At 46.5% G+C, this 23,938-nt stretch overlaps 1 protein-coding gene across 8 annotated transcripts in view; it reads right to left on the minus strand.

Moving 5' to 3' along the window:
- The window catches only part of RRBP1 (ribosome binding protein 1), a 67,377-nt gene extending 45,906 nt beyond the window's left edge, over positions 1-21,471 (minus strand). For 6 of the 8 annotated variants that reach the window (XM_087445652.1, XM_087445650.1, XM_087445649.1 and 3 more), the window contains exon 1: positions 21,333-21,471. The gene's annotated coding sequence lies outside the window, so the exon portion shown is untranslated. Of the gene's footprint in view, positions 1-1,097; positions 1,211-21,332 lie in introns of those variants that run through there. The other 2 variants (XM_087445653.1, XM_087445647.1) reach the window with 2 other exon arrangements.
- Positions 21,472-23,938: the final 2,467 nt, after the last annotated feature.

Consider the following 23,938-nt stretch of genomic DNA (forward strand, 5'->3'; position numbering starts at 1 on the left):
GCTCCATAGCCCTGAGTGGCTTCCCAACCAACAACTATGCGCTCGAGGGGCGGTTTCCCGTGGAGCCGCAGGGTCACCAGGCCGATGAGGTCACGGGCCTCCTACAGTGGGGCCTGCTCCCTGCCTAGCACTGCAGGCTCTGTGCAGACACATGGTTTAGGCAGAAAAGCCAGGGTTGAAAAATCAGCCTTTAATCTTACTAGGTTAGGCAAACATGGGTACAAAAACATATTCTCTTTTGAGAGAACAGAATTGAGAAAAGCAAGCCTGGGAGAACATTTTTCCTCTGTGGCGCACCTAACTGTACGGTTTTTTTTTTGTTTTTTTTGTTTGTTTGTGAGGAAGATCAGCCCTGAGCTAACGTCCACGCCAATCCTCCTCTTTTTGCTGAGGAAGACCGGCTCTGAGCTAACATCTGTGCCCACCTTCCTCCACTTTATGTGGGACGCCGCCACAGCATGGCCTGACAAGCGGTGCGTCAGTGCGTGCCAGGGATCCGAACTCGGGCCACCAGCAGCACAGTGCGCACACTTAACTGCTACGCCACAGGGCCGGACCCCCACATAACTGTATGTTTGATAGCAGCACAAATGTGTCTTCCCAATTTCTGCAGAATGGGCTGCTCCAAAAAGGAATTACATCCTCACCACTAATTTCTGAGTTAGAATTTCTTTAAAAGAAATCTTTCACAGGAAAATGAAAAGCCCTAGTGTTAAGTAGCAATATGCTGAAACATTTAAGGCTAAGGCCATGTCACCTCAGAATCTAAACGAAAGCCAGCCTTCCTGCCACTCTGCAGCGTCAGCTCAGCTGGGGTAGACACACCATGGGAGACCCCTGACTCACGGGCACGACAGAGCCAGCAATGCTTCCAAATGTGCTCTAAGATCAGCACTCGAGGGGCCTTGCTTCTGAACTCATCACCACTCATCACTGTGACAGAAGGACCCCCAGCAGGAATCTCCCCCACGGCCACACCCAGGTAGGCAAAGAATTAGGCCACATGTGTGCCCGCCCATATCCTGTATGGGCTGACCACAAAGAACCCACATTCTGTCAATTCCAGAAACTTCTACGAAATATGTACTTTGACTTACTATTGCTAGCACGGTTAGAGTGTAAAGCAGAAAGGTGAAGAAAGCAGGAGGCCACCAGTGGGCTCGGGGACCACTCCCAGGCTTGGCTGGTGGAAACTCACTGGCCCACCTTGAGGGTCTTGAGAGAATAGCTTTTCTTCTGTTCCTAGGGGTAAGAGTTGAGGGAACAAAAATAAGTGGAAGCCCCAAATCTTTTAGACATGGAATATAGGCCTGTGGCCTGGCCAGTCCAGTCCAGTTTGGTAATTGGGATTTGGGTAGGTTTTATGAAAGAAGCCTGGGGCTAGGTCTCATCACTAGCCAGCTGCTCTGCCGTGGGCCACGTGTGGGGGGGCTCCAGATCCATTTCCTGGGCACAAGGTGACCCATCAGGAAAAGTTTAGGAAACCAAAACAGAATGACAATGACCAGAGACCCTGACAGATACAGCTGCACCAGGATCACCACCTCCTGATTTTTTGAATATTATAAAATATTTCAAATAGACAAAAGAGTAAGAATAATATTGTGAATATCCGTTTACCCACCACCCAGGTTTATCAAATATGTCTATCATCTCTCCTTCCAGAGAAAACCAGCACCCAGAATGTGTCACTAAGCACCTCCACTCATGTTTACGCTTACATTACAAATGTATCTCCACAAACAAAACCCAGTATTGCTTCAGTGTTGGTTAATGCTATAGAAATGACACTACTGTAGGTTATCATTGGGCAACACTTTTTGAATTAAACTTTGTTTTTGATATTTATTTGTATAAATACACAGTTTTAGTTCATTTTAACTCCTATGTTATGTAACCAGATCACAAATGGAAATGGGTCCATATTCCTACCAGGCATTTAGGTTTTAAAAACGTATGCTATTCACACAGAACTGTAATGTGACATGTGTCCCAGCTTCCCTGTCCCCTGTACAGATTCCTCAAGGATGTACCTAGAACTGGACCTGCTGGGTCACGGGGGGGGCATGGTTACGCCACCAGTCGCTGCCCAACTGCTCCACAAAGGCGTAGTTCCGCAAAGGCCTCCTCCCTCCACCTCTCTGTCAATGTTTCCTACTGTGGTCAAACCTGAGACACGGCCCAGTTGAATGGAGGTGACATCGTATCTCCCACGGCTACTAGCCCTTCCGATTTCTTTTACTGTCTGCTACCTGCTCATATCTTTTGCCCATTTTTCTAGTGGGTTGTCTTTTTTTTTTCTGATTTATAGGTGTCCTTTACATATTTTGGATATTAATCATTTATTGTTTTAGACATGTTGAAGTCTATGGTTTCTCTTTCAACCAATATAGTGGTTTTCAAATTACCTATTAATGGAGTCCAATTTACTAACATTTGCCTTTATGGTTTGTCATTCTTGTTTCACAGCTACTACCCTACTGCCATAGGGAGAATCAGTTTCCTTTCTCTTTTTTTTATGGAAAAAGTGTTACTATCCTTTAAACTTAAATAATCACTCATTTATGTTGGATAGAGGCAATACATCCCTCCAGGTCAAGACTCAAAAAGAACGAGATGGTTCATATAGAGTGAAAAATCTCCCTTACACCCGTGACCCCCTGCCACCCAGGTTCCAACCATTATGAACAGAGTCATCTTATTGTTTAGAAATTATTTTCTTCTAAAAACCTCAGTAATGCTTTTCATGGTTTTTTAATCACCTGGAATTTGCTTTGGCAAATGATAAGAAATAGTGTCATAACTTTTCCCCATCAGTTTAATGACCCAGCACCATTTCCTGACTGGTCTACCCCCAAGCCCCTCCCAACTTACACAGCCACCCTCTGTCCCACAAGTCTGAAATATGTGTGGATCTCCTACTGGACTCCACACTGTTCCACTGCTATATTTATCTATGCCCTGCATCAACACCACATTTTTGGCCTATACATCCCCTCCAAAAATTCTACTGGGATTCTACTGGTATCGTGCTGAATTTACAGAAGAACTTAGAGAGAACTGACACTGTACAACTGTGGGAGCTTGCCATCAATGAATATAGTATGCTAGAGCACTACATTGATTAAAATGTTCCTCCTTACTTGCAAAGAGCTTCTATGATCTTCTCTATAAAAGTCTTACCCATCTTGTTTGTTGTTAAATTTAGGTTATCGCTATTTTTAAATGTACTGGGAAAAGACATCTTTTGTAAATTACTTTTTCTGTTTCTAGCTGTAGACAACCAGCAAAGCTATTCACTTTTGCATATGAGCCATTTACCCAGGTACACTAAACTTGTCAAATCTAGAAGTTTGTAGATTCTCTTGGATATTCCTCATAAAAAAAAGAAAATCACCTAAGAAAAAAGACAGTATTGTTTCTTGCTTTTTAAGCTGCACTAGCTCTCCTTTCTTTTCCTTGTCTCACAGAACTGGCTAAGACCTCTGCAGCAGTGCTGGTCAGGGTCAGAGGGGGGACTTCCTGGTCTCACCCGAGTCTCCACTTCTAAGTTTCACTATTAGATGTGGTGTTGACCGTGGGTTTTTAGTAGAAACTTTTTATCAGGTTAAGCTATCTTACACTCCTAGTTACCTTTTCTTTTCTTTTGACAACTGAGTACTGTATTTTAGCAAATGCTTTTTATCACTTGACATCTTCTCTAATCTGAAATGGGTTGAATTACAATAATATATATTGTAATGTTAACTCACAGATGGTTCTTATACTATAAACACTTCTTGATGGTGGGTCTTTTTTAACATATCACTAGACGTGATTCACATTTTTATGTGGGCCTTGTGTGTGTGCATTTAAGCGAGGAAAGTCAGAGGTCACACAGACGGTTCTTAGTGGTCTTGGCTGCAAGGTCACTCAAGTCTCATAAAATGAGCTAATTAAGGATCACCCCTTTCCCCTGTTCTTTGTAGGTTTGGAAGAACTTGCCTATGAAACTGTCAGGATCTGGTGTTTACAGACCTGTTTGTAGAGGGTGGAGGGCAGGTAGAGAGCTGATTTTTAACTGCTGTTTCAATTTCAAGGATGACTCCATAACTAGCTTTTGGGTGTGCGATCCAATCCATACAGGCATACCTCATTTTGTTGCACTTTGCAGATATTACTTTTACAAGACCCTCAACGAGCAAAAAGATGATAACTTAGTGAAGGCTCAGATGATGGCCACTATTTTTTAGCAATAAAGTATCTTTTAATTAAGGTAAGTACATTTTTTTTTAGCTGTAATGCTATTGCATACGTAATAGACCACAGTATAGCGTAAACATAACTTTTATATGCACTGGGAAACCAAAAAATGTGTGTGACTTGCTTTACTGCAGTGGTCTGAACACAACCTGCATTATCTCTGAGGTATGCCTGTGTAATTAATTTTCATTATTCCTTCCTCCAACTTCCATTGGTTTATTCTGTTCTACCTTCTTGACATGGACACTTACTAATTTTCAGGGCTTTCTCTTTTCTTGTAGCAAACATTTAAGGCAATAAATTTCCCTCGAAGTACTGCCATAGCTTCACTCTACAAGCCACAACACACAGTATTTTCATTAGTGTTCTGTTGTCAGTATTTTCTAATCCCTATATGATCTCTTTGACTTGCGAGGTGGCTGTGTCCTTAACACATTGGGGCTTTGAATTATCATTGATAATTCCTAATTTAATCACACTGTCATCAGAGAATCCGTTCTGTGTGATATAGGTCAAAGCTTTCAGACCTTTAACCATGATCCAGAAAAATAATTTTTTACATGACACAGGACACACACACACATAAATGCACACTAATATGACAGGTATATGTATGTATATACATATAAATAATAAAACTTTCATGAAACAACTCAATATTAGTATGTGTGATGCACTGGTATCTTCTACGCCACCAAAAAATTTTAAAAAGTTTTTCACAACCAACTAAATTGACTTTGAAGCCCACAGTAGACTGGGCCTACAGTTTGAAAAACACTGATTTAGATTGTATTTGGTGAGTTTTGTTAGACTGTGGTCCATTTTTATAAATACACATGTACCCTATGGAGTGAAAGTTTCTACGTGTATTCTTAGTTCTGGCTTAATAATCTTCTACAGAAGCATACTTGTTTTTTGCCTGCTTAATCTAATAGCTATTGAGAGCTTTAACAATCTCCCACCAAGATCAATGGATTTACCAATTTCTCCTGGGAAATCTGTCAACTTGCGCTTTATTTGGAGGCCATCTCATTAGGTGAACGTAAGATCAGAAGTGTTACATCTTCCTGATAAAGTACCCACTATTTTTCCCGCCTATATAGTGACCCTCTTTGTCCATAATAATGATTTTTTTCATTGAAGTCTAGTTTGTCTGATTATTTTAAAAGTTATACCAACTTTTGGGGGTTAATATTGGCCTAGAATCATTTTCTATTCTTTACTTGCAACCTTTCTGTGTTCCTATGTTGTAAGTGGAGCTCTTAAAAATAGCATATAGCCAGATTTATTTTAGGAACAGTGTAGCAAATTGTCTTTTTAACTGGTAGGTTTACTTCATCAGCATCTACTGTGATTTCCTATACAACTGGACTCATTTATACCCTTATCTTGTGATTCCTATTTATAATACTTTTTCTTAGCTCATTCTTCCCTTCTTTTTTGCATTCTACTAATCTACTTAAGTTTTATCCCCTGTTCCTCCATGGTGTTCGGAAGTTATACATTCTATTTCTATTTTTTTAGTGAGTACTAAAATTATGATTAAAATGTTTTTTATCCTTATATCTTCCTAACATGCATCCCTGACCTGACTTCACCAATGCCACTTCCCCACCAGTGGAAGACCCGTAAAAGGCCTGAGTCTGGTGCCCTTCCATCTGCCATGAGCTCCTTCTCCATCACACACACCAAAACTAGTCACTTTTTCCAGACAGCTGATGTTTAAATTACCCAAATGTTTACCCCTTTATTTGCTCATCACTGCTTCCTGGATCCACTCCCTTCTTTCTGTGTCTTCCCAAAGTACATCCTCAACTAGTTCTTTCAGCAAGGATCTCTTCTATCTATCTATCTATCTATCTATCTATCTATCTATCTATCTTATCTATCTATCGTGAGGAAGATCAGCCCTGAGCTAACACCCATGCTAATCCTCCTCTTTTTGCTGAGGAAGACCCACTCTGAGCTAACATCTATTGCCAATCCTCCTCCTTTTTGTTTTTTTTCCCCCAAAGCCCCAGGAGATAGTTGTATGTCATAGCTGCACATCCTTCTAGTTGCTGTACGGTGGGACGCAGCCTCAGCATGGCCAGAGAAGCGGTGCGTCGGTGTGCACCCGGGATTCGAACCCCGGCCGCCAGTAGTGGAGCGCACGCACTTAACTGCTAAGCCACGGGGCCGGCCCCCATTGGATCTCTACTTGATAAACTTTCTCAATCCTTAGAGCCCTGAAAAAAGTCCTTTACTTCACCCTCATCATTCTTCAGGAATGGATTAACTGAGTATAGAACTCCATGCTCACAGTTAATTTTCTCTCACTGCTTTGAAGATATTATTTTGTCTTCTGGCTTTTTGGGGGGTAGGAGGTAGGTACTACTGAGAAATACCCTGTCACTCAATCTGTCATTCCTTTATAATACCATTTAAAAAAAAAATCTCTCATACTTTTAGATCCATCTTTGGGGTTCTATAGATTCAACAAAGTATTTTTAGGTGTGTATTTATTTTTATTTACTTTATTCAGGCTCATTATGCTGAGCTTGAAGAGTCATGTTTTCATCAGTTCTGGAAAACCCTTGGCCACTTAGTTCCTTGAAAACTTTCCTGCCCCTGTTTCCTTGTGGTATAATTCCTCACTAGACCTCAGTCTCCTGTGTTACCATCTGGGAAACTCCTCAGACGTATGTTCCACTTCACCAATTGTCTCTTCAGCTGAATTTAACCAGCTCTATAATCAGTCTTTTGAGGTATTTTATTTGTTTTTTTCAAGTCAGCCTGGCTTTTTTCCTAGTATTATTGTTTTCCATTAATGTTTTTCATTACCCACTTTTATATCTTTAGTAGTGATTTTGTAGCATGTCTCTGATGGTATTTTATCAGTGGCAATCTGTCTGGGCTGAGTTGTGGGACTGTCTCTAAAGAACTATTTTATCTTTGCTTCAATCAGGTGCTCAGAGAAATCAGCAGCCAAGCACTAATTTTTACAGGAGGCATGGACCTCCGGTTACCAACTCTTCAGAGACTTTGCCTCCCCTGCCTCAGGACAAACAGATAAGCTCCATGTGTTGTCTTCCCTTGCCACCTTGCCACCGAAGACACCGGTCTGTCCTTTCCTTGAGCCTGTGCCCCTTCAAGGGCACAGGTTTTACATGGGTGTATGAGGGGAGGCTCAGGTCTCACTCCCCACCTTAGACAAAGCCCTGTCCCCACCTGGACATTAAAGCGGAAGGCCAAAGACAATGCCCCACCCACACCTCAGGGTCAGTTTACTCCTGGTCCCAGTCACTCCCCTCACCCTTGGTTTATGGCCTCTGGTAATCTCTTCTACTACTTTACAAGCTCAGCTATGCTTTTTAAAGAATGCTCGTTTACTTTATCTGACATTTCTAAATGTTTGGAGAAGAAAGTTTTCAGATCATCTGATCTAAAATGTTAAGTGTAATCTCCGATTTTTTTTTTTAACCCAGAGAAAACTAAGAGAAAATACAGTAATTTAAAAGACGTATTCTGAAATCATTTATATCATGTTTTCAGAGGATGAAAATAACTGACTTCCTACTTTAAAGAAACAATGCTACTTATTTTAAAGAAAGATTGAAACGCTAAAAATAGAAATGTATTCTATTTTAAGCTTTTGCTTATTTATCGGCCATTTCAGATTCAATTTCTATGCCTAAGGGAAAAAATAAAGAATTGACATGTTTTTGTGTTTCTCCAAAATGACAGTCTTGGGAAAAGTAGGTACTTAAACAGATCTAAATCTTCTGAGAGCTTACAAGAAGCCTACAGGCTTCACCTCATTAATGAAGACAGCACGCCTCCAAGGTAGGAATCGGGAACGCTGACTTCTCAAAATGGACACGCACAGTCAAGATATGCTGGCCCACGACACAACTCTTAGTGCAGAAGACACCACGTTCCCAGAAAGCCCGCATCAAACTTCAGCACCGTATCCAAGCAAACCTCAGCACACCAACACTTATCGAGTGTTTGCTGAATGAAGGCACTACTAAACATGACATCAGGATAGGGGTCACTCATTTATAGGGTTATATGCTTACATAGACCACAGCTAAACAGAAAAACACAGGTGTCCTGGTAGAGGAAAATAACGCACTGTGGGGTCTTACACATTTTGGCAACAGTTATTTCTTAGTTTTTCATAGTTTTTACACTATTGCAAATGGTGTCTCTTTTAAGTTCCATTTTCTTTTTGTTGCTGGTATATAGAAAAGTAATTGATTTCTGTAGGGTGATTTTTTCCCCCAACAACCTTGCCTAATTCTAGTAACATATTTGTAGATTTTTAAACAACTTTACTACATATTTAAGCGCACTGCCTTTGAATCACAGTTTTGCTCCTCTCTTCCCAATCTTCATATCTTCTGCTTCACTTTTCTTAAATTTTTGCACAGGGTATAGGACCTGCAACACGACGCTCCAGAGAAGAAACAGCAGCCTGTCTTTCCTGACGTCAAAGGTGAAGATTTAGGTGTCTTGCTACTGAGTGTGATGTTTGCTACGGGCTTTTTATAGATATCCTTTTTATCAGGTTCTTGGTTCAGTCTTGATAAATAAATTTCTAGGAAAATATAACATGTTATCAGAACTTGCAAAATTATTACCATGTTCAAATGTACAGAAGGTCTTCTATGTATGATATATGGTACAGCCCCCTCCTCTGGATCCTTCAGATATTTTTAATAAATACCTATGACACTGATTTAATTTATTTTTATGCTGCACAAGTTGTTCATAATAATCATGTATCTTTTTAATGTCAACCATATCTGCAGTGAAGTCCCATTTTACATTCTTGATACTGATTATCTGATCTTTTTCACTTTTTCTTGATCAATTTTGCTTGATATTTGTCAACATCATTCATATTTTGTAAGAATGAAGTTTTGGCTTTGTTGAACTTCTCTACTGCATATTTACTTTCTGTTTCATTAATTCCTTCTCATTGTTACTTCCTTCTGATTGGTTTATTTCGCCTTTTGTAAGTTCTGAAGACAGATGCTTACTTAGCTCATTCATTTTCATCTTTTCTTCTTTTTTAACGTATGGAAAGTTATAAATTTCCTTGTAAATAATATTTTAGCTACATCCTACACTTTTTTTTTTTAAATAGTTTTATTTATTTATTTACTTTTTTGTGAGGGAGATCAGCCCTGAGCTAACATCCATGCTAATTCTCCTCTTTTTGCTGAGGAAGACCGGCTCTGAGCTAACATCTATTGCCAATCCTCCTCCTTTTTTTCCCCAAAACCCCAGTAGCTAGTTGTACGTCATAGTTGCACATCCTTCTAGTTGCTGTATGTGGGACACGGCCTCAGCATGGCTGGAGAAGCGGCGCATTGGTACGCGCCCGGGGTCCGAACCCAGGCCGCCAGTAGCGGAGCACGCGCACTCAACCGCTAAGCCACCAGGCTGGCCCCTCTATTTATCTTTTTATTCTTATTTCTAGTTTAACTCAACTGTGGTCAGACTATCTACTCTCTCTATATAATTTCAATCCTTTGATATTTGTTTACTTTTACTTTAAGACCCTGTATACAGCCAATCTTTGAAAATTTTGAAGCCAAATATGTAGCATTAGCGGGCTGCAGTGTTTTATTTATATATAGTCATAGATAGACCACATTCCTAATTTTGTTCAAAGTTCTAATCCTTTTTGATTTTTGTCTGCTTAGCTGTCAATTAATGAGAGCATGTGCTAAAATTCTCTACTACGATTAAAGATTTGACCATTACTGGTAATTCTATCAATTTTTGTTTTATATATTTTGTGACCATTATGAAGTGACCTTTTCTCTCTATAATATTTTTTGTTTGTTGAAGTCTATTTTATATAACAATAATAACACTAGTGTTTTGAAATAATATTTCCATAGTATATCTTCTTCTGTTCTTTATTTTCATCCTACTTCTTGTAAACAGCACAAGAGCTGGATTTTTCAAATCCAATATATCTGTATGTTTTAACTGGAGTATTTAGTAAATTTACATTTAATATGAATGCTGATATATTTGAGTTTAAATCTATAATCTTATTTTGAGCTATTTTCCCACCAGTCCTAGGGTTCTTTGTGTCTCCTTTCTTATCTCCTTTCCGGTTTTTGTTTTTGTTTTTTTTTTTTGTGAGGAAGATTAGCCCTCAGCTAACATCTGTTGCCAATTCTCCTCTTATTGCTGCGGAAAACCGGCCCTGGGCTAACATCTGTGCCCATCTTCCTCTACCTTATATGAGACGCCGCCACAGCGTGGCCTGATAAGTGGTGCATCGTGTGTGCCCAGGATCCCAACTTTCGAACCCTGGGCCCCAGAAGCAGAGCGCGTGTGCTTAACCGCTATGCCACGGGGCCAGCCCAGGATTGTTTTTTAATCACACTATTTTTTCCCCCTCTACTATTACAGAATACACTTTCTATTCTTTAGTAATTACCTTTAAAAACTAATAACATGCAGCATTCACAAAGTTCAAAGTTAAACAAAACTTTACTCTTCTCCACTAATTCCATTACCCCTTTAATTTCATGTTATTGTTTTCATGTATTTAATCCTATCCCTTTTCAGCCCCCTCCCCACTGCCAACATTATTATTATTCTTTTACATTAGTTAGAGCTGCCCAAATATTACCACCTTCTCTATCCTTCCTTGCTTGTACATCTCACTCTCCCCATTTGGCATTACTTTCATTCGAAGAACATCCTTGAGAATTTCCTTTGGTGAAGATCTGTCGGTAAGTAACCGTCCCGGTTTTCGTCTTAAAAGTGACCTTCACGGGGCGGGCCCCGTGGCTTGGTGGTTGAGTGAGCGCGCTCCACTGCTGGCGACCCGGGTTCGGATCCCGGGCCTGCACCGACGCGCTGCTTCTCCGGCCATGCTGAGGCCGCGTCCCACATACAGCAACTAGAAGGATGTGCAGCTATGACACACAACTATCTACTGGGGCTTTGGGGGGAAAAAATAAATAAATAAAATCTTTAAAAAAAAAAAAGTGACCTTCACTTCACCCTGACTCTTGATTTCTTCCTTCGGCTGCTGTATCACTATACTGTCTACATGGGTTTTTTTTTCTTTTTTCGGATGGGTGTCTCATCCTTCTGTAAAATTCTCAGTCATTATCTCATCATATGCTGACTTTGTCCCATAATCTCTCCTCTCCTGGAACCATAATTAAATGCACTTCTCAGTCTACCTGCCTGGATTCTTAATTGGTCTTACAAATTATTCATCTGTTTGGTTGTAGGATGAAATCTGTATATTTCCTTCTGCTCGATCGTCCAGTTCATTTATTCTCTTCAATCTGGGTTTTTAATTACAATTATTGAGCTGCTCATGTCTAGAAGTTGTACCTGATTTCTTTTTCAAATTTGCTAGGTCATTTTACTGCTTCCTTTCCTTGGAGGCACTGTCGATCTCGTCTAGTACTTTAAGAATAGTAGGAAGTGTTGTTTGCAATCGGTGTCAACCCCTCCACTGCCTTGTGTTTTCACGGATCTGTTTCTGCTGGTCCTCATTCACAGTGCTCTGCATTCTTTGTGCTTAGTTACCCTTACCTAGGGACTGCTCGTTTTCCTGTGAAAATTACACCTGGGGCTTCCCTGAGCCTAGGATACAGGTGCAGTCCTTCAGAGATCTGCTTGCTTGTAGACTGACCAAGGGGCACTATCTGCCTGGGTGGACTGTAAAATAAAGAATTTTAAAATCGGCTTGAGAATTTCCTACCACTTAGGTCATGGGATCTGCATGAGGGACAAGCTGTGAGGACAACTTCTCAGGAGGGGAATGGGCTTACTTCTGACTCGCCTTCTCCCTGGAGGTGTAGCAGCCCTCTGTGGCTCCAGCTATATAGAGCTGCCCACCTAGATCTCTGCCCACTCTGCCCAGAGGTGCCATCAAACCTCAGGGTTTGCCCAATTTGCCAAACGCCCTCAGGGTTGTGCATTACCGTCCAGAGTCACTCCTTTTACTGAGTTTCTGGCCTCCCAACTATCTTCCTCACTATATTCCAAGCCATTCAATGCTTTCAGAAGGTGTTTTTATCTGTTATGTAGCACTTGCCCCACCCCACCCCAGAGACTGGTCCAGACCACCCAGTCTACCCTATCACCAGAAACACAGTGCCCATTCCTTCTTTCAGCTTTGGACCTTTGGCACTGTTGTCACTCCTCGACAAACCAAATCCCAGCCAACCAAACTCTGAAAAGAGAAAGGAGAGCATCCCTGCTACGTGACAGGAGGGCTGGCTGTGCACGGGAGACTTCCAAATCCCTATCTGCATATCCATCAATCCCGGGACGAGGGGAGTGTCCCTGCACCACCAACCCCGGCCTCTGCACAGGGATTGCAGGAGGTGGGCGGCCTTTCAGATTAGAAATGTGTGGGTCAGGGCTGAATGACATCTGGTCCGCAACTGCTGGCTCCTGTGTTTTTAAGAAATCCACTTAATACTCCAGCACTCATTATATTAACCCGGGGGGGGGGGGGGGGGGGCGGGACCTGATGAAGAACTCAATCTCCATACCAGACTCTGCTGAACTCCTCCCTTCCCTAACTACCACCAGAAGAGCTGCTGGCTAAGAGACAGCATTTGTTCTTTGGCAATAAAATCTGACCCTCTTTCACAGGCCCTTTGGAAAGCCCACCTTTTATTAAGGAATTTCACAGCCAAACCCCCGCTTCTCTATGACAAAGGAGAACTGCAGCAAGAGTGAGTTACTTTTTTGTGTGTGTGAGAGGAAGATCAGCCCTGAGCTAACATCCATGCTAATCCTCCTCTTTTTGCTGACGAAGACCGGCCCGAGCCAACATCTATTGCCAATCCTCCTCCTTTTTTTTTCCCCCAAAGCCCCAGTAGATAGTTGTATGTCATAGTTGCACATCCTTCTAGTTGCTGTATGTGGGACGTGGCCTCAGCATGGCCGGAGAAGCGGTGTGTCAGTGCGCGCCCGGGATCTGAACCTGGGCCACCAGTAGCGGAGCGCGCGCACTTAACCGCTAAGCCACGGGCCGGCCCCAAGTTACTTCTTATTAATAACAATGGCAACTCAAACTTCATTCTGGTTCCTGTTAGAAGTCAGCCATTGTATAATATACTCCAAGCTCTCATATACTGCTGGTGGGAGTATAAATTAGTACCAGCCCTTGGGAAAAAATCTGGCACTCTCTCCTAAAGCTGGGCACATGCCTCCTTGTGGCCCTGCAATCCCACTCCTAGGAACAGACCCAATGGAAAAGTGGACAAGTGCTCACCAAAGTCAGAGGCAAGACTTTATACTTTATAATATAATGTAATTTTTTTTACATTTAAGGCCTAAATTAGAAACTATCCAAGAACCCATCCCTAGTGAAATGGATAAACTTGACGTAGTCACACGCTGGAGTACTACATAGCAATGAGAGAGAACTAGCCCGAATTGCACACATAATGGTGAATGGAAGACACAAAAGAGCATATGCCATGTGATTTGTTTACGTCGAGTTCAAACACAGGTGGAACAATCTGTGCGCTGGAATAATCAGGAGAGTAGTCACCCTCCGGGATGGGCAGCAACTAGAGGGGGCACACGAGGAGTTTGTGGGAGATGGTACTTCTTGATCTGCTGGTTAAACAGGGTGTTTAGTTTGTGGAGGTTTATTGAGCTGCAGACTCATGACAATGCATTTTTGTGTATGAGTATTTTACTCTAGGAAAGAGTTAAAAAAAAAAACATATGCCAACTTTGGTAGGAGAATATATCACACGGCTCTTGAAGGAGGAGCGTCTTCAATGCCCGGAGAATCTGTTAGAGCACTTTCACTCCTGCGACCTCCCAGCCCTCTCACGTGCATACGCGATGTCGCCCACACCAAAGACAGGGGGGCAGCTGGGCCAGGGTCAAGGTGGGCAGTCACTCCTGCCTTCACTGTCCCACAGACCCCCACCGTCCGTGGCCATGCCCACTGCGCTGTCCTCCTCACCGACTGGTAAAAATCAAACAATTCAGAAGGCGGCTCAGGAGCTTCCCGTCGAAGAGGGAAGTGATTTAACACAGAAGAGAGTGGCTGGGCTTCAGAGTCGTGGCTAAAGTTGACCTTTTAAATGTCCCTCGACACATTACTAAAAAGACTTTCATTTAGGGTGTCGATAATTCATTTACTCTTCAGCATTGACTCTTTCCTTCCCTCAATCACTGTGATTACTACTAAATTCCAAAAATTACATTTTTCTATCTTATTACTATAAATATCTAGAACTCACAAAGAAATGAAAATGTATTCAACAGAAATAAAGCTACATCTAATTCCATTCAGCATGAGTCTTAATTGAAAAGGAAATAGTTTTGCTGTAGCTGAGTTGTACATGTAACCACTGAATGAGAAGTTCCAGAAAAGCAACCGCCTGGGCTTAGGGCCAGAAGCTAGTCTTTCAGTGTTCCACGTAAAATGAGTCGGCCAGATCCTGCCGTCAGAAAGGGCTAGGAATCTAGAATCTACTTGTCATTTCTTTGCTTAAAAGCAAAAGCAGGAGGAGAGGAGGAAAAATGAAGCCTGGGGCTAGGCCTGGGACGACTCTTCCAACCAGCCACCTGCCCCACCTCCCCGCTCCTGCGCAAGCCCACGTGGGGGGGCGGGGGGTCGTCTCATGGGCTCCTCTGACGCCTCAGCCTGAGGAGGTCTACTCAAAGGAGAGAGAATGAAGCGCCAACTACAAGAAGAGTTTTCCCTCCTACCACTAAGCAACACTCTTGCTCATTAAACACAAAATCCACCACTTTTCAGAGCGAGCCAGCACATTGTTCAAATCAAAAATAACGTTTTGTCTCCCAGTGAGTGCGTTGCTGCTGATCCGCTGAGTTACTCTGAGGCCCGCGAACGCCCATCAGCGGCACAGTAGCGCTACAGGATGCTCGCTGCCACTCTCCCCGAGCGGGCCGAGCACCGGGGCGGCCGGTCCTGGTGAGGCCCTGCATGGAGGATGGACTGTGGAGAAACAGGTAGCACTGAGATAAACATCACTGGCCTGAAGGCTCATGGCCTTTGGGAGAGAGCAAACGCCCACACCTTCCCCTAAGGGTCACCTCAACCCCCTGGCCTCTGCTGGCAGAGCAGGATCGTGCGCATTTGACAGTGCCCTCCACAAGTGTCAACAACTGTCAACTTCCCAACTGGAGTCAGGCTGGAGGGAATCCAAAAGTCACCTGGCTGTGGAATACAGTTTTCGTGTTTATATTTGATGCTCTAGGAATCCAGACTACTTCAGGCTAAATAATAATATACTCGTAGAACTCGAGCAACTAGAAAATCCTCTCTGCATCAACTCAGCAAGGATGGGCATCCACTGTGTGCCAGTCACTGTGCCAGGCATTAGGGATACCTCAGGAAACAAACAGACACATCCCTGCATTGGTAGAGCTTAGGCTCCGGAGACAGAGATGACAAAGCCAGCCGCGTATGCAGCATGTCAGGTGGTGATAATGAAGAGAAAGCCATCCAGAGAAGTAGGAGGCACAAGGAGTGGAAGTGGAGGACAGTCAGGGCCTGTCACTTTAAAAAGGGTGGTCAGAGAGGTAACGTTTCACAGACCTGAAGAAAGTGGGGGAGTAAGCCACGTGGCCATCTGGGAAAAAGTGCCCCATGGGGAGCAACAGCCCGTGCAAAGGCCCTGAAGCAGAAAAAGCCTGAGAAACAGGGAGGAGGCCAGTGTGACTGGAGCAGAGCACAAGGGGGATGGTAGGAGTGAAGCCAGAGCAAAAGCGGAGCCCTTGGAGGCCACCGTAAAGACTCTGGCCAAGGAAGGTCTTGAACAGAGAAGTGACATGATCTGCTCTGGGAATAGACTAGAAGGCAGGGGGTGAGGGCAAAAGCAGGGAGACCACTTCAGAGCTAGTGAAATAACTGAGGAGAGAGCTAAGAGGGGCTTGGACCAGCGGGGTACTGGTGGCAGTGGTGAGAATGGCTGAATTCCAGCTCTACTTTGAAGGTGGAGCTGACAGGATGTGCTCTGTGCAGGACACCAGGACAAAAAAGCAAGGAGTTAAGGATAAACCCAGGTTTGTGGCCTGCAAGACGGAGCCATCTGGCCTAGTTTCACTTTACAAGAGGAGGAAACTGTAGCCCAGGGAGGAGGAAAGTCATGCCCAAGGTCACAGCACTTACTTCTGGGATCAGAACCCCCAACCAGCGCTTCTCCCACTCCCCGAGCTGCAGCCCAGCGGGAGACACTGGTGACCACTCAGGCGGCACCCAATGCCCTCCAGTCCTCTCTGCTCAGATACTGGACTGGACAGTGCCCCCTCAGGGACCGCCAATCCCCAAGCATGTGATGTAAATTAGGGTGGCATGCTGGTGAGCAGGAGTTCAGGCCCTGCCCAGAGAGGGCGACCACAGTCCATGGTTGTTATGCAAGAAAGCAGACCTGGTGTGCCCAGAAATTCTAATTTTCCCCAGGAGAACCCCAAAATCTAGATTTTAACAAAAAAAATCTCCATTTTTAAAAACTGTCTCAATTGTTTAGTAATATAGGGCTGGCCAAACAAATCTCATGGGCAGGCCAAGTTCAGTCCACGCAGGCCACCAGCTCAGAACCAGTCTCCAGACAGCCTACAAAAGACCTCATTCACTCGCACCTCCACCAGGTGAGGGCATGCAATTAAAGCTTTGGGGTTAAGATGGTCTTTCATTCCAACTTTTGAGCCAGCAGTGATATTCATTATCACTATAAATAGCTGATAACTTCCAGCACAATCTTAGTGGACCTCCTCTCTAACCACCAAGAGAGTAAATAGCTCCCCATCATTTGAGGTTCTTCATTAACTTTGGTTTTATGTTATTCTAGATAGAGAACTGAGGTGAGCCCACTCGTACAGCCAAGAACTCAAAAATTCTTTGTTTTTAATGAAAAAAAATTTTTATTGAGGTAACATTGGTTTAAATATTATATAAATTTCAGGTGTACATCATATTTCAATTTCTGTGATGACTACATCATATTCACCTTCCAAAGTCTAATTGCCATCTGTCACTGTACACATGTGCCCTTTACCCCCAGATACTATCCAATGATCCTTTCAAAATTATGAGGAGCATAATAGAGTCCTACAAACAGTCACCCAGGAAACAACTCATGCCAGCCAAGTATGAAAACACCAGTATACTGGAACGTGTAAGGTTTAGGGACCAGCAGCTGTTCCAGTCTTGCCCAAATAAATTTAGAAATTACCAAACTTTCTTTACAAATTAAAGCTGCTTCCATTACTAAACAGGTGGGAGATACACGCCACTCGTAGCACTTAAAGGAAATGCACTGGATGTGTCTGGTTTTTAGATGTGGGAGTCAGATTGCCTGTTTCAGAAGACTCATCAGAATTTGTCTGCTAAGAAAACAGTCTCTTAGGACATCCCTGAGTTAATTTTCCATAATGCTATGTGGCTCTCTTGCCCAGGGTCTCTCACTTGGAATTAAATATTTACTTTCCCTACACGCCATATGCTTTCTGCCGAACACCTATTTTCCGATTTTGGTACATTTGACCATTTCGATGCTACTGGTATGAGTAAGAATCTCTCCAGGGCAGGGCCACTATCTGTGCTGCCCCCCCAAACACTCCCCGCTTTTTTCCCTTGGTATGCAATTTACAATGAGATTTCTAAAGGTGAGATCTCATTAGGTTGAAGCGCATGAACTGCCGCTAGTCAAGTGTTTCTGATGTATAGAATGGGCAATTTCATATGGTTCAGCATGATAATATTTCTAAATGATCAAGAGGAACAGAGAATACTAGCCACCTCTAGACCAGCGCTGTCCAACAGAACTTTCTGTGATGATGGAAATGATCCAAATCTGCACGGACCAACACGTGGCTACCAAGCACTTGAAATGTGGCCAGTGTGACTAAGGAATTGAATTTTAAATTTTATTTCAATATAATTGTTTCAAGTTTAAATAACTCTATCTGGCTACCATATTGGACAACACAGTTCTAGACAGTAGCTTCTTCAGACAAGAACTAGGTCTCACTCGTTCATATTTATAGTGTTCGAAGGCCCAGCACACAGGAGATGCTTGAGAAAGGAAATGAAATTAAACGTATCTTCTCGCCATTACCACATTTTCAACTGACTCCCCCACCTTCCTTCCACTGAAGCTCTTAATTTTGATCTTCTAGTTCCGTGTCCTACCAGGACAGTTACAGTCCCAGCAAGTATGGAACTATACAGCCCTGTAGGCGAACATTAAGAAGGCCATGCCCACATCACCCAGCAGCTGGGCAACAGGAATTGGCCTGACATCCGCCTGACTGGTTGGGCCTCCATGTTCTCATCCACAGCATGGGAACAACCATACCTACTTTACAGAATGGGGTGGCTGCAAGGCTTAAAAATCAAGTTGGGTTCAGCTTCATTTGTCCAGTGAGTTAGTAGCTGGATAACTAATGAGAATATTTTAACGGGTCTGGCAATCAACCTCATTTAGTCAACAATTATTGTGTTATACGCCAGGCCTTGGCCGTCGCAGGTCCAGGATGTACAGACGGATAGCACAGTCTCTGCTTTCATAATCCTGACTGACCATTATTTTTTTCTCTCGAAACAAGATTTTAGCAAAAAAAAAAAAATCTGGCGTCTCAAAAGTTGAGACTTTATCATTAAATCATTAAATCATTTGCAGTCAACCACTTAAACGGAATTTGGTGCTGTATAATTATTGCAGCCTGCTGACTTAGGGCTCATTTCAGCAAAGAGCATAATTGCTCAAATGTGACTCAATGATTTGAGATTTAAAACTCTCGCATCACCGAAAAATATTCATGCACCAAGGTACCACTCTAACTTTTTAATCTCTTTTTAGATGTTCAGAGGCCGATTCCTAACTATGAAAGAAAAGAGTTCTGTTACAGCATGATGCCTGTAGCTCTACCCACTGGACATCTTCTATCCAAACCCCAAGACAGCCTCAACGGGCCCAGGAGCCCCACACGCCAGGTTTGCACTGCTCCATGTGAAGGGAAAACTTAATCTACCAGGAGGTCTGTCCCCACCTTTCCTCCTTTGCTTAAACAGAGAGAGAAGTGGCATTTCCAGGACCTCAGAACCGGAAGCTTCTTTCTGGAAGGGAAACAGGTTGGCAGCCCATAGTGGGGCTGACCTTTGGAAAGTTCATAAAGGAACTGAGACGTCACCACAGTAAGCAGCATGCTGCAGGATCACCAAGACTTCTCTGGTGTCAGATTAACAGGAAGTTAAGACAACCAGGCACAGAGAGAAAGTGTAAGGCAGGAGGCAGGGGTAGAATGTATGCTCCCGCATTGTGTAAGGCTGGTGTAAGACGTGCAGCTGTCCCTCCTGGGAGTGCTGGACAGAAGACCTGGCGCTTGGGGACACGCAGCAGCCAGAGTTCTGAAGAGATCTCTAGCCTGGGATGTGAGGCCCTACTGGACCTACTTCCCCAAACTCCAGCAGCAGCCATCCAGACCCCTCACCCCCAAGGTTCCAGCATACTAGGCAAACGTGGGAGGCTCCCAAGAGCTTTTGAAGTTTCATTTCCTTGGTGCTTCCTAGTCTCTGCTGACCTCCGACCTCCAGGAGTTATTGCCAAACTGCCTTGTGTTTGCACAAGGTCCCAGTTAGTCCCAGCACTGGCCTGGGAGGACCCTATCGTGAGTGGGTGGTATTTGCCCCCGAGGCTGTCTGGACCCTGCTGTGAGAGGGTGGTGCTATCTCCAGGCTATAGATAAGGAAACCCAGGTTCAGAGAGGTTAAGGGATCTGCGCAGAGAGTCTGTAAGCGTGGCATGGGGGGTGAAATCCAGACCCTGGGACTTCCAGAGCCCTGTGTCTGCAGCAGGCCGGCTGGAGCCAGACCCAGACTGTACCTCCCTCCCCTGCCCCGCACGTCCCTAAAAATTCGTCCCAACAGTCACAGCCAATACCTGTTGACTGCTCCCTACGTGTGCTGGGTCTTCACGTCTTTTCTCTTAAGTAGAAACGCTCAGCAGCCCCGTTTTTCAGACAGGGAAGCCGACACCCGGAGTTCAACAGCTTGGCTGAGGTCATCCCCAAGAGTAGCCCACTCCCTTAACCATTACACCATACCGAGCTACCATTTATGATCTATAATTTGAGGAGAGGTCCTCAAGCTTCCCGGACGCCCCACTGGACGCGCGGACCCCAGCCCGTCCTCCCCTGCCCCAGGGCGCGCGGCCGGGGAGACCGGCGGGCGGCAAGCCGGGTGCCAGCGCGCTTGGCCGGCCGGGCCGGAGATGCCCGCTTCCGCCCGGGCCTGGCAGGGCACGGGGTGCCCCGTCCCACGCCGGGCGCCCTCGCGCCGGGCTCCACGCAGCCTGGCCGAGAAAACGGTGCCCACGGCCCCGCCGCCAGGGGGAGCAGGGAGCCGCCTCCCGCACTCCGGGAAGTTGCCATCGCGGCGCCGGGCGTCCGGACCCCGGACAGCCCCGTCCCCGCACGGCGTCCCCCGGAGCCCCGCGTCCCGGGCCCGCCCCGTCGGGGGCCGCCCGACCCCCGAAGCGCCTCCGGGCCGCAGCCGGCAGGCGGGCGCACTCGGCCCGCGGGCCCCCCATTCATCCCGCCCTCCTCCCCCCGGCCACCCCGCCGCCTTCCGCCCGCCCCCCCACCCCTCCAGCCCGACTCCAGCCCGGACTCCAGCCTGGCAACGTCATCCGGCCGCTTCCCGAAACTTAACCCTTTCCTCCGCCAGCTGTGCGCCGCCCCGCCCCGCCGCCAACTTTCTTCGCCCAACTTCGGAGCGCGCGGGCCGGCCCGACGGCCGGGCGGGGGGGAGGGTGGGGGCGCCACGTCGCGCCGCGGGGTCGCCGCGGGGCCCCTGACGGCGAGGGGCGTGGGGTCCACACCGCGGGGCTCGCTCGGCCGACGCCCCTGCGCCGGGTTCGGCCCGGCACACGCCCCCCGGGGTCCGACCCGACCCGAGGGGCCGCGGCCGCGGCGACGGCGGGCGGCGCCGCCGGGGGAGGGGCCGCCAAGAAGACGTGTCACTTGCGGCGCGGCCGGCCCCGGCGCCCCGACGGCCCGGCCCGCGCGCCGCCACCGCGGCCGCCGCTGCAGGGCCCGTTCAAGTTTCTCACCTGCAGCTGGAGACGCGGGAGGGAGAGCGAGAGGGCAGGAGCCGCCGCCGCCGCCGCAAGACCGGGAGAGAGGAGCCGGCCGAGCCTCCGCCAGGAAGCCGCCCCCGAGCAGCTGCAGGCACCGCGACCCCGACGCCGCCCGCCCCGTCCGCCGTCCGCTCCGGCCGCTCGCTGGCTGCGTGCGCGCGTGTGGAGTCGTGGCACTTTCTGCCTCGGAGCTGGCGAACGGCCCCCTCCGCCAGGATCGCCGCCTCCTGCCTTCCCCACCCGGGGCAGCCATTCATCGAGCCGCCTCTCCCCATTGGCCCGCGCCCCGCCACTCCGCCGGTCGCTGGCCAGTCAGAGCGCGCGCGGCCGAGCCGCGGCGGCGGCCATTGGGGGAGACGAGGGTCTCCGCCTCGGCCAGCGGGAGAGGGGCGGAGCCGCGGGGAGCCGCGGGGGGCGGGGCCGGGAGGGCGGGGCCGCGCGGCGCGGCGCTCAGCCCTGCGCGGGGGCTGGGCGGGGCCGGAACGCCCCGCCAGACGGGGGAGGGGGCGCCTCTGGCCCCGCCCACTCCGGGCCTGCAGCGCTGCCAGCTGTCGCTGAGTTTAGGCCGGCTCTGTCCCGGAGGGGGGCGGAAGGTTCGAATCCCGGCGGCGCCAGCCCTGGGCCCCTGGACCCCACCGGGCTGAGGTGGCGGTGGGTGTCACCCTGCGCAGGGTTGCGCAACCCGCGAACAGCCGGAGAAATGCTTTATTTAAACCCAACTGGTTTCCCCCGAAGCAGCGCCCCCTCTGGGCCTCGGGTGTGAGGACAGGTTCTGCTGCCGGTCAGCCCAGGGAGGACAAGTCCCTATCTTCAGAGAGATTGCAATCATCACCAGAAAGAATTTTCTTAAGTAAATGGAGGGATGAGGGTGGAAAGACCAGAAGGTGCACAAGGAATCGAGGTGCATGTCATTGCACCCATTTTTAGGGAGGGTACGACTGAGGCACACACAATCTGTTAGGGTCACTCGGCCAAACCACAGCTGGCAGAGCAATAATTAAGCATAAGTCCACCTTATGGCATTTTACTGCATGGAATGGGGAGCGTGAGAAGATCTGACCCAAGAAAACTCACCCATTTCCCAGAAAAGTGAGCAAATGGTACTTCCTCATTACATGACTCCCCCACCCCAGTATAAGCTGACACTCTGTCTTCATAACCAAATGTCTTTCAATTAAGATAATTTTAAGCCTGGTTTTTATATTTTATGTTATATCAGTGTCTCTTAAAGCTAACTCTTTGAACTTGAGCCAAAGCCAGCCTCTTTGAAATAGAGGTTTCTGAGAGGCCAAAAGGGCTGCTGCAGCCTGATCCGCCCCACACCACCTCCCTGGCCCCTGTGGCTGCAGAATCCTGTTCCTAATATTTATTTCTTGGACAATTTCACATACCCTCCGTTTTGTCACTGGTACTGCACTACTTGTTGTTAGAAAGATGTGGAAAATACAAGCCGTCCTGAGGGAATAAAGAGGGGCTGAATTGAAATTAAACTGTTCATTCCTATTTTTAATCTCAGACGTTCCTTAGCACATTAATGATTAATCAGTGGGAATTAACCTGGATTAGCTTTCGACACTCAGTCTTTTTCCAGTGGTGAGCCCCGGCTTGAAATAAAAGTCAAGAATCCCAGTTTCCGGCTGTCATATGCTACCAACTAGTTCTAATTGACCATGGGTAAAGCAGTGAACCTCTCTGAATGTGGGTGTACTCCACTGGGATGATCACCGCCACCTCTGGGTTTTAGAGAGGAAATTCATTCATTCATTCATTCATTCATTCATTCTTTGGTGTTTGTTGAGTGCCTGGTATTTACTGCCAGGCTTGGCCAGCAGCCTAGAGCGACATACAGACCCAGAAAAGACTCCGCTGCCCTTGAGGGCCTTGCTGTGGGCAGAGACCTCCTTCTTCTTATTCACTGTTTAGGTTTTCCCAGAAGCAGATCCTGATAGGAGGGTTTGGGTTCAAGTGACTCACTTGGGGTACGATCACAGGAAACCTGGTAGAGAAATGGGACAGGAAGGAGCTGACAGAGAGCACAATGTCAAGCAAGTGACTTCTGTGGGCAGCCAGGGCTCAGTGCCGCCGGGCATGCTGGGACCGTGTGGAACACTCCCTGGAGATGGCCCACCCGAGGGGGGAGGGGAGATTATTTACCCACCTCCTCCCGGTCCTTGCTGGTTGATGCTTCTTCTGGGAGGACTTTCACTCCCCCCACACCCCACCAGGCAGGGAGAGCCTTCCAGCAGAGAGAAGCAGCTGCTTGCCGTAAGAAGCCAGAGGGTGAGTGTCTAGGGGGTCTGGGGGCCACGATAGTGTAGCCTACGTAACTGTGACCCTGTGCCTGACACAGCACCTGCACAGAGTAGAGGCTCAGGAAATAGATGTTGCATAAATATTGTTAAATAAATTACAGGATTACAAAGTCCTTAAGAGTAAGGGGTGTTTACAAAAAAGGGGCTCTCTGTCTGTTCCCTCCCATAGTTTAATGTTTGGTTTGGCCTCAACACAACATACGTTTCAGCATGGAAGAGTGGCCCGGCCTGAGCCTTTGCCTTTCCTCCCTCCCTGCCCCTTGTCCA

The sequence above is a fragment of the Ceratotherium simum genome, chromosome 21 (assembly GCF_057802395.1).
Source record: "Ceratotherium simum simum isolate JZ-2026a chromosome 21, ASM5780239v1, whole genome shotgun sequence".
NCBI lineage: Eukaryota > Metazoa > Chordata > Mammalia > Perissodactyla > Rhinocerotidae > Ceratotherium > Ceratotherium simum.